Genomic DNA, 10461 nt, shown 5'->3' with positions numbered 1-10461 from the left:
CTGACATTAGAGCAGAGAGACAAAGATCAGTGGGTGGAAGGAAGGAGATGTGTGCTCTGTGCCTGCCTGTGCTGCCCAGTGGCTGAATGAGTCACTTGTCTGGACCAGATGCTGCTGCTCAATCAGAGGATGACAAAATCCTGCCCTGCCAGCCTCACCAGGTGGTTGTGACCATCGCAGGAGATACTGGGTGTTAAAAAGTTTGGGGAGCTATAAGGTGTTGTATATTTTGAAAGGTTTTTGTTGTCACACATTGGTCTGGAAAGAGAAGGAGAAATGTTTTTTGCCCTGGCTTGGGACTTTGAGTCGCAAAGCAGCTAACTCAGCACCTAGGGGAGGAATTTTGGCCTCCGGCCTCCTGTCCCCGTTGTTAAAATCCAGCACAATGCTGTAGAATAGAATGCATCATGTAGATGTAATCTTTAAAAGCAAACCCAGAGGGGCCCATGTGCTGCCCTCCAGGCCCTCCCTGCAGAACCCTTGGAGGACAGTCATGCTGACTCTCTGCAACCTATGCTTTCTCCCCAGGTTGAACCTTTCAGAGGCAAATTCAGAAAATAGGCACTTAGGGCCTACTATTTCAGGGAAATCTTACTGCATTTACCAGAGTCCCAACAGCCCTGTGAGGCAGGCACTACTATCCCCCTATTTTTTAGGTGAAGGTAGAGGTTGAGAAGGTTGAAGGGAGTTATGCAAGCCTGCACACAATTCAAGGCCCAGATCTCTGTCTGAGCTCCTGACCGTCACGGTGACTGGATGTGGGGCCAGGAAACCAACTTGAACGGTGCCAGCATATGAACTCCCAGTGAGGTGGAACCAGAGGTATATACCATAATCTATCTCCACTCCTGATAAACCTTCACTCTTCAAGAAGGTTCTAGAGGCTTCCAAGGAAGGGCTTCTCTGACCCAGTAATAGTAGTACGGCCAGCCTTAAGGAAGATGTTGAGAGGTTTCACCTTCTCATGTCTGTTTCTGGCTTTCCACTCTGGGGGGCCCTCACATGAGACTGTTACACTCGTGACAAATCTCCAGGGGTCTCTCTATGGGAGCAGACCCTCTCCAGCTGGCATGCCCACCTCAATCTCATCCAGGCAGAGTGAACATGGCCTGTAGAGTTTCCCAGCTGGCCATGGCCTCACCTGTGAGAATCTGAGTGCACTGTAGGCACCTGAGGATATCTACAATAGGTTTCAGAAGGGGTCTCTTGGCCTTTGACGAGACTGAGTTGAGTAAGCTGTCAACCTGGAGGTTGGGCAAGTATTCTCTTCTCTCAGGATTTGGGGAGGCCCTGCAATCTTTGTCTCAGAGTTTGTTCTATCTACCTTGATGATAGAGATTCCAGTTCAAGATTAGGGGATACTTGGCTCAAGAGTACCCTTAAGCCAGGAATTTCACTGAATCCATGGATCTGGAGGAAGCTGAGATCCCAGATGGAAAACGTTCGCAGGCTGGTCAAGGGCATGGGTATTTCCACAGGCCTAAGAGGCAGCTCTGCCTCTGCTCTCCCCAGGAACCTCCACTTCTTATAGTTATGCTTTTGGGCAGCCCCTGGGCCCTCTAGCTCCCACTGTGGGCCACAGGGAGGTATGTGGCCCTCAGGGCACTTCACAGTTCACAGGCTTCTTCTGCCTCTCTGGCCACAGCCTCAGGCTGTGTGTGGTTTGGGGGAGTCAAGAACCTTAGGCCCATGGGCAATCCTGGTTCTGGTGCAGACTTGCAGTAAAGCACTCAGGCCCAGGCTCATGGCTGCTATGGAGGAGGACAACAGAAGTTACCAGGTGGGCTCTTCTGTCCTTAGCCTTGGAGCCTGCAGAGAGGAAGTAGGTTGGCTGCCCTGGCCCCTGGCAGTGGGCTGCTAGGGATTGGATTGTGACACCTGCATTTTGAAAGGGAAGGCAGAGGTCCTGGCTGGGCCTCTCTATGCAGGCTTCAAAGGGTTATCTGGAGGAGGCACCTGGCTGGTTCAGTCAGTAAGGCATGTGACTCTTGGTCTCAGGGTCATGAGGTCGAGCCCTATGTTGGGCATGGAGATTGTTTAAAAGGAAGGAAAGAAGGAAGGAAGGAAGGAAGGAAGGAAGGAAGGAAGGAAGGAAGGAAGGAAGTGAGGGAGGGAAGGAGGGAGGGATACCTGAGGCTGGGGACTGGCAGGATCTTTCCCTCATCAGAGTAGAGGCTACAGGCAGAAAAGAGGGCAGTCACAGAATCTCAGGCCTCAGAATCCAAAGTGTCTTGGAGGGTACCAGACACTAAACTGAATCAGACATTATTCAGAGAGAATGTGTGTCTATTCTGGCACTGAGAGAGAAGAACAGGATTTGGTGGTGCCTGGAGCATGGTCAGGCTTGGTTAGAGAACAGCAGGAGACACTTCCTTCCCTGCAGTCTCTGGAAATAAGCTCACAGTCTCTCCTCCTGAGCTTTCTGAGATCAGTCAAGAGAGGCCACTGATGGGCAGAGTCCTGTCAAATTCCTCAGGCACAAACCCAGGAGTTCACAGTAGAAGGACTAGGTGGTAAGAGTATGATTTAAAGGTGTCCTGACCAGACTAGGGGAGCCTGGAAGTTTCAAGTACAGTCAACAACACCTTCCACTTCCACTTCCCCTGCCCCAGAGGCAATAGAAAGTCCAGGCTTGGGGGCATAAGCAACTTGTAAGGAGAGAGAAGGCAAAGAGCGAAGCCTGCCAGGCCACATAAACTCAGGAAGGTTCTGGGAGGGTCGTGGGGGGCAAGCAGAGTATGACAGCATGGTTGGGGCTGAGCAGTGAACAGAGACTCAGGTAGCGATGGGGGTTGGGGGACCTAGGAGCAGATACACATTCCCACACCTGGGCTAGGCTCAGGGGCAGGCTGGGTCCTGTTAGGGTGGGGAACATAAGAAAGACAAGGGTATTAGTAAGAAGATAGGATCCCATTCCAAGAGTTTATAAAGGCAGGGCCTGGGGGAGAGGAGGAGTGGGATTGGACTCAGGTTCTAAGTATAGGCAGAGGATCATAGCACCAGGGCCAAGACTGACATGGTACTTCTTTCCCAGCACCACTGGCCCAGGGCCTCTTACACTGTGACTGACTTTTTTTGTTTTTGTTTCGTTTTAAATAAAAACAAGATTCACACACTGCAGAACCTAGGGCCAGGCTGAGCCTCTATAGGGCCTACATGAAATCTGGTATTAGTTACTAGAAGAAAGCTAGCGAACCAGGGGAGGCCTACAGAGCCCAATTCCATCCTAAATCCCTGTTCGACTTTTGATAAATCCCCTCACCTCCTTGGGCCTTAGTGACCCCCCCACAACCCCATCCCATATGAAATGAGGCTGGAGGACCACAGCAGAGGTCTGTGAAGCCCAGTGACCCGAGGAGGGGCCCAGGGTGTCAGAGAAGAGCGAGGCTCCGAAAGGGAGACCAGAAGCCCCAACCCAGAATTGCTGAGAACATTTCCGTTTTTAAGTTGAACATGTTGAGTTTCATTTGGATTTTAGGTAGCAATCCCAAGAAAGGGAATATAAAGGGAAAGGGGGAGGATACAGAACAGAAAAGAAAAGAAAGACAAGATGAGAGTGCTGAGCTAGATGGTCTCCTACCATCTCAGTCCTGTTGGGCTCTGACTCACCACGATGCTCTCCTGCCCACATTTTCAGGAACCACTTCTGTTCCTTTCTGTCATCCTCTCAGGGAAGAATCCATACATAAGCCCAGAAAAAGCCAGTGGTTAGATCTCATTTTCCAGCTCTGAAGAGTGGCTGGCTCGCAGAGAGGAAACTGGGGGGTGATGTGGGCTGGAAGGGAGGAGGTCTGAGGCCCTGAGCTGTAAATCAGGCTCAGAGGTTTGGATACCCCACTGCGTGACCTTCAGATGCTCCTCTGGGCTCCAGAAACCCGCACACTAACACACAGGCTGAGGGAAGCGTGCCAAGCTCCCAGGCTGCCCCTGGAAGCTGGGCCCACTCGGAGGAGTTATTTTGAATTTTCAGGAAAAACTGCTCAAAGCCAAACCTTCCCTCCCAAGAACAACACAGGCAGGGATTTTTGACGTGCTTGGGTGATGAAGGCTTTGGACGGCTCTAGGCCGATGCCAGGCCAGTGAGACACACAGATAACGTCCACGCCCGAATCAGTACGTATGGATCACAATTGTGATTTCATTTGGTTCAAAAATACCTCCAAGTGTTGCCAAGTCTCTAGGCTTCCTGACATATTTTAAATGGTTTTGCTCTACCATTTCTCAACCTGACTGTGCTATGGCACAGTTGTCTCTCAATATTCAGCCCACAAGGTTAAGGCATTCCAAACGAGCTTGAAGATACGCAAATCCAGATGATTTCCTGTCTGTGCACACATACCATGAGGTGAGAGCACTCTGCTGCTCTCTCACACAAGAGGATTAGTTGAAACCATGTGAGAGTGTAGGATAGTAGAATGAGCACTGGATTGGGAGTCAAGAGATGCATTTCCTAGAGCCAGCAACTGACCTTCCCTCCATGTGAGCCCTGGTAGGTCACTTCCTCTTTCCAGGCCTGTTTCCTCACTGTGAAGGCGGGGTGGGGGAGAGTTCTTTACTCACTCAACTGACATTTACCAAGAACCTACTCTCTAATGAATTGGTTCTCCTTAACCAAGGTCACAGCTCAAGGAATGGCACAAACGCCACATCAGACACATTAACTCTGGAGCTCACTAGAGTATCTGATGTCAAAGTCAATTTTGCCTCAGTACAAGAAATGGGTTGGGCACATATCATCCCTCTGAATGCTCGTAGTGTAATAAAGGAGAGTGACATGGAAGGACCATCACCTGGCAGCACGGCAATGCTTTACTTGCAGTTACCTGGCTATCATGGGGATTCAGAGAGGGTAGCTCTTCAATGTGTCCCAGAAAAGGTGACAGCTAAGTTGAATTCTAAAGGTGGTGCACAAGACAGAGAAGCGAAGGGAAGCAGAAGGAGGAATATGGACAGGAGTTTGGTAAGTTCAAGAATTTCAAGTAATTCCTCTATGATGAGACACTGCGGTGAGAAGGGAAGAGGAAGTAAGAGACTAGGTAGGTCAGATCTCCAGGAGCCTGGGTGCATCAGGCTGCGGGGTTTAGTTTTGTTTGGGTTCTTTGCCCTGAAGGCAATAGCGAAAACGCCAAAATGCAGGGTGATAACGGAATCACATTTGTATTTTCGAAATCTCCCTCTGGCTGTCTTATGGGGGATGGTTTGGAGTGGGAAAGAAAGGGAAGGCAGGGAGATGGCTCCAGAAGCAAGAGCAAGAGGTCATGTCATGGTGGGAGTAACTGCATCAGGCACAATGGGAATGAAGAAAGGGAAGTGAAACCAAAGTATATAGTAAGGGCCATGAGTAGATGAACATTTTCCATTTCTAACTTTCTAGGACTCTACAGCTAAAGAAATCTCCCTGCACACATTTCACCTCCCATTTTTACCACCCCTCCCCCCAGCGCCCCCACACTGCAAAGTCTGGCTGGCCCCTCCCACTCTGAGGCTTGGATAATAGGTGTGGCAGCCCGCCCAGAAGTTCCCGCCATCTTCTCCACCAGCATGTTCTGTTGCCTGAGCAGTTGGCCGCCGCCATGAGTGTTAATTGGAGAGACATCTGAAGTGACCAGACTGGTTACGCCGCCGCCATGATAGACACACTCCATCTGCTCTAACAAGGCGCCTCTCAGTACACACACGAGGCCAGCCCGATTCCCTGTGCCCAGGACTTGTTAGAAGTGAGACTCGGAGAAGTTAGATTCATAGGCTTTTAAACTGAAAACTGTCTCAGAGAACATTGAGTGCATGCCCTTTAGTTTGATAAGGAAGAGAAGTCCTCCTCTTGCCCAGGGTCCTACTAGGAACTCCTGGCCAGGTCTGCTGACCCATGCACTGCCCTCTGTGGGATGGATAAGGTGTGAAGCTGGGGACTGAGCTTCTAAAATCATAAGATGACCAGTAGAGTTCCCTCAGCAGATGTGCTCGGATTATTGACTAACTGGAAAGTGACATGACTTCAGGGTGGAATTTTCATCGAGTACACCAATTTCTTAAAAATATTTAAGTCATTCTATCATCCAGCTGGAAGGGACTTTAGAAATAGCCTCCTAGTCCAATGGTTTCCTGACCAGTGTTTGTTTGCTTTGTTTTAGGAGCAGATCCTTTTTCACGTGATGAAATGGAATCTCAGAAAAGGAAGCACTTGGACAAGAGGCCAGAATAAGTGACAAGGTGTGATTAGCACCAAGCTGTTGGAACCCCAAGCACATATTCCACATCCGTGGTCTTATTTGGTCTTCACAAGGAGCCTCACTGCTGCCCACTCCCTGCTCTGCGCTGGGTAGGGATGTAGAAGGGGAGGGCTCCATGACCAGTAAGTCCGTCTATCTTATTTTCAGCCCTAAAATCTTACAGAAAGATTCTTAATATTACCTGATTGCTCCATGGCATTTCCTAATTATTTAGTCACATTTACACATATAATCCTGTGGTAACTGTGAAGAATGTTTGCTTATGCTTTTTTATAGAAGACACAGAGATAAAGAAGTTGCCACACAGTCCAATCAGTGGGAGGGCCAAGACCCAGCTTGGTCTCAGTGTTTGGACCCCCAGCCAGGGACCCCTGTAACCAAGAGTTATCACTTAATCTGAGAGCACCCACACTCTCATCAGTCGCCGTTTGCGGACTCCGTTCCAGTGGTGAGTAACAGAGAACCGCTGTTGCTAAGCTGCAAGGTTACAAATAGCATTGCAACTTCCTTGATTGTCGTTCATCAACAAGGGAGAATGGAAGTCATTAAAAAGGCCAGTCGGGGACTTGTAATAAACTAGGAGCAAAGGTATCTTGAGGAACCAGCAGCAACTGGAGGTGTCAGTGAAGGGAAGAGGAACATAACTTCATGAAGCCCCAGCTTGGCCCCCTCTGCTCCCTGAGGTGTTGAGAAAGTAAATAGGTATGATCCAGCCCTGCAATGAATGACAAAGGCCAAACTAAAGCTATGTGGCAGGTGCTAATGTCAGCAAGGCTTGCAGTACGGTTAAGACTGAATGCCAGGGGACAAAGGACATAGAATCTGGTCTTGGAAGAATCTGGTCATCTGTGAGCCTGAGGCAGATGCTCCATCTGGGTGGGGGGGAGAGGACCATGGCCAGGGGAGGTTCAGGCCTGGGTCATCTCCTCCCCAATGAACACTTTCATAATAGGCAGAAATCTGGCTTAGAGTGATCCTGAGAGGGAGAAAGCAGTGGGAAATGCAGCTCTAAGCAAGGCCATAGCTCTGTATGAGGGGCTTCAAATGCATTCTCATTTAGCCAATTTTCGATCATATGGTGATTGAGTCACTTGGCCATGACAGCTGCCTGATTCTTAGAAGCAGCTAACAACTCTCCCACGATAATAATAGTGATAAAAATAATACAAATAGCAGCAATCATTATAAGCATAAATATTATAACAACTACTATTAAGGACAGCTAACAGACATAAACAGTTTGGAGTCTTCTGGAATTCTTTACTGTTCATTACTGCATTTGCTTTTCACAAAACCCATAGGAGAGAGGCAGGGAAGGAATGACACTCATACCCATTTTACAGAAGACAAACCTAGGGTCCAGAGAATAGGAGTGGGTTGTCCAAGTCATACAATAATTTAGTTGTAGAGTAGCCAGGATTCAGAAGTGGGAGAGTAGAGGAGGGAAGCTGAATAATTTGGGCCTAAGTCCCAACAAAGAGGGATACTGATTTCCCTTTGAAAGGTATGCCTCTCCTTGTTCCTTCTGGGCCAAGTAACATTGGAAGGTCACACTGATGAATAGGAAGTCAAGAATCTCAGAGATCCAGCCATTCCTGGGGAATGTGACCTATGAGGAGCACTTTAAAAAGGGAGATGCAGATCTCTGGGCCTTGAGCACAGACCAAACGACATTCACAGTTGCCTTGTCCTCAACTTCATGACAGAAGCCACAGGACAGGTAGAGGAGAAGAATAAAGAAGCGACTGCATAGACACACCTCCAGCATTGCTCTTAAAGGTCACACATCCCTGCCTTGTCTGTCCCCTCTCCCCCACCGCCACCCCATCCCCCACTTTGATGGGAGCTCCCAGATGGCCTGGGCTTGATTTTTGCCTTCTGTGCATCCTTGGTGCCTATTACATTGCTGGGCACATAGCTATTGTTCAATCCATGTTGAATTCATGCATGCATAAAGGAATGAATAGATGAATGTATCAGGAGACACCTAGCATTGAGACTGGGGTTACATTGAGCACAACTCTTGACTGAAACCACCTGCACTTTGTACCAAGAACGTGGTCTTAATGTGTCTTCTCCTGTTAATATGTACCACTAATATTTACTTCTTTGGAAAGTGCAGTGAAAACAACAGTATGGAGTCTGAATGACAAAAGGTGAAACAGCAGCACAAGCCCCAAGGCATCACAGAGATGGGCTGCTTAATAAAAGCCACACAGCTGCCTTCCTCCTCCCATTAGGCCTTGGCAGGGTTACTAACCCGATAAAGAATCCTAACCACCTGAAATGATGGCCATATATCAGTTCCAGCCCACCTGGACTCATGTGTACAACAGTTTCAATCTACCTCTGAGACTTCACCCAAAAGACCATTGACTTAAATTAAAATACCCAAAAGAGGGCATTTAATTGAAAGGCAATGCAGAGGTCTACATGGGCAAAGACCTGTGTGAAGCTCCCGGGGTAGGAATAAGACAAGTAATCTGATTGGTTTTTGCTTTCAAGAATTTATGGTATTATGAAGGACAAGATAATATCAGGCAAAAAATAAATAAATGCTAAGTAGAGCATATTAATTTCCTATTGCAGCTCTAACAAATCACCACAAATTTAGTGGCTTAAAATTACACAAACTTCCTATCACACAATTCTGGAGGTCTGATGGGTCCACAGGGCTGCATTCATTCTGGAGGCTCTAGGGGAGAATCTCTTTCCTTACTTTTTCCAGCTCCTAGAGGCTGCTGCATTCTTTGGCAGCTGGCCCCTCTCTTCCATCTTTGAAGCCAGCAGCATAGCGTCTTTCATCCTCTCCCACCTCCTGCCTCCCTTTTATAAGGACCTTTGTGATTACATTGGGCCCATTTGGATAATCCAGCATAATGTTCCCACTCCAAGATTCTTTTTTTTTTTTTTTTTTTTTTTAAGACTTATTTATTTGAGAGAGAGTGCAAGCAAGCAGGGGAGGGGCAGAGGAGAGAGAAAATCCTCAAGCTGACTCTCTGCTGAGTGGGGAGCCCAATGCAGGGCTTGATCTCAGGATCCCAAGATCATGACCTGAGCTGAAATCAAGAGTCGGATGCCCAGCTGAACCATCCATGTGCCACCCCCGACCCAATTTCAAGATTCTTAATTGCATCTGCAGAGTTCCTTTTGCATGTTAGGTAAGATAGTTACAAGTTCTAGGAATTAGGACATGGGCTTCACTGGGGGCCACCTATGAAGGAGCAGTTAGAAGCTTTGGGAGTATAAAGAAAGACATGATGAATTCCAATAAGAGGCTCAACTGGGCATCACAAAGGAGATGGATCACTCTGGACTGGTCCTGAAGGACAGATAGGATTTTTTAGGGAAAAAAAAAAAAAAAAAGAGGAAATGGTGGAAAAGAACCTGGTGAAAATGGAATGTAGGACTATACGGGAAGGAAGCATGGTAAAGAATATCATCTAGGCCAGACTATGAAAACTTTTATGTTCTTTATGCAGAGGGAGGCCTGGAACAGTTTTTAGAAATGTCCTGTCTTCCCAAAAGATCATTCTAGTAACAGTATGGACAATGTACAAGAGAGCTAGGATATGCAGGAGAGGGCAAGGTGACCAGTATGAAGTTGCCATAATAGCTAGGCCTGTAGATAATGAGCTAAGCCGTTGGTAATGGCTCTGGTAAAGAGAGGAAGATTTAGATACACTAGAGAAGTCAATTTGTCAGGATTTGATAACTCTATGGAGGACATGAGAAACCTGAAAGAGATGGAGATATAAGTGCATTAATTTGAATTGATACCCTTGTGTCAAATTGATACCGTTGGCTCATTAGATGAACGATTAGTGAAAGAAGTACACGGGCAAAGGAACAAACTTGATGAAGGAAGGTGGTGCATTTAGCACAAGCTGTTGAGTCCAAGGTGCTGGGGGGTTTCCAGGTAGAGATGACAGCAGGTAGGTGGAGTTTCAGAATGGAATCTTAACTGAGAGATCAGGGCTCCCCTCTATCTGGCTGCCATCCATTTGTCTGCTATAAGGGTCACAGCTGATATAAGTGGGTTTTTTTTTAAGATTTTATTTATTTATTCATGAGAGACACACAGAGAGAGGCAGAAACATAGGCAGAAGGAGAAGCAGGCTCCCTGTGGGGAGCCTGATGTAGGATTTGATCCCAGGACCCGGAGATCACCACCTGAGCCAAAGGCAGACACTCAACCACTGAGCCACCCAGGGGCTCGACATAAGTTTTT

At 47.7% G+C, this 10461-nt stretch overlaps 1 long non-coding RNA gene across 1 annotated transcript; it reads left to right on the top strand.

Annotated features, from left to right (window-relative positions):
* The first annotated feature begins 4833 nt into the window (after positions 1–4833).
* Positions 4834–6804, top strand: LOC118353238 (uncharacterized). The gene is made up of 3 exons (XR_004811794.1): positions 4834–4960; positions 6132–6352; positions 6507–6804. It is a non-coding gene; the product is annotated as an uncharacterized LOC118353238 (long non-coding RNA).
* The last annotated feature ends 3657 nt before the right edge of the window (positions 6805–10461 follow it).

The sequence above is a fragment of the Canis lupus genome, chromosome 34 (assembly GCF_003254725.2).
Source record: "Canis lupus dingo isolate Sandy chromosome 34, ASM325472v2, whole genome shotgun sequence".
NCBI classification, from domain to species: domain Eukaryota; kingdom Metazoa; phylum Chordata; class Mammalia; order Carnivora; family Canidae; genus Canis; species Canis lupus.
Note: the sequence above shows the minus strand (reverse complement) of the source record. Positions and strands in the feature narration are given on the sequence as shown.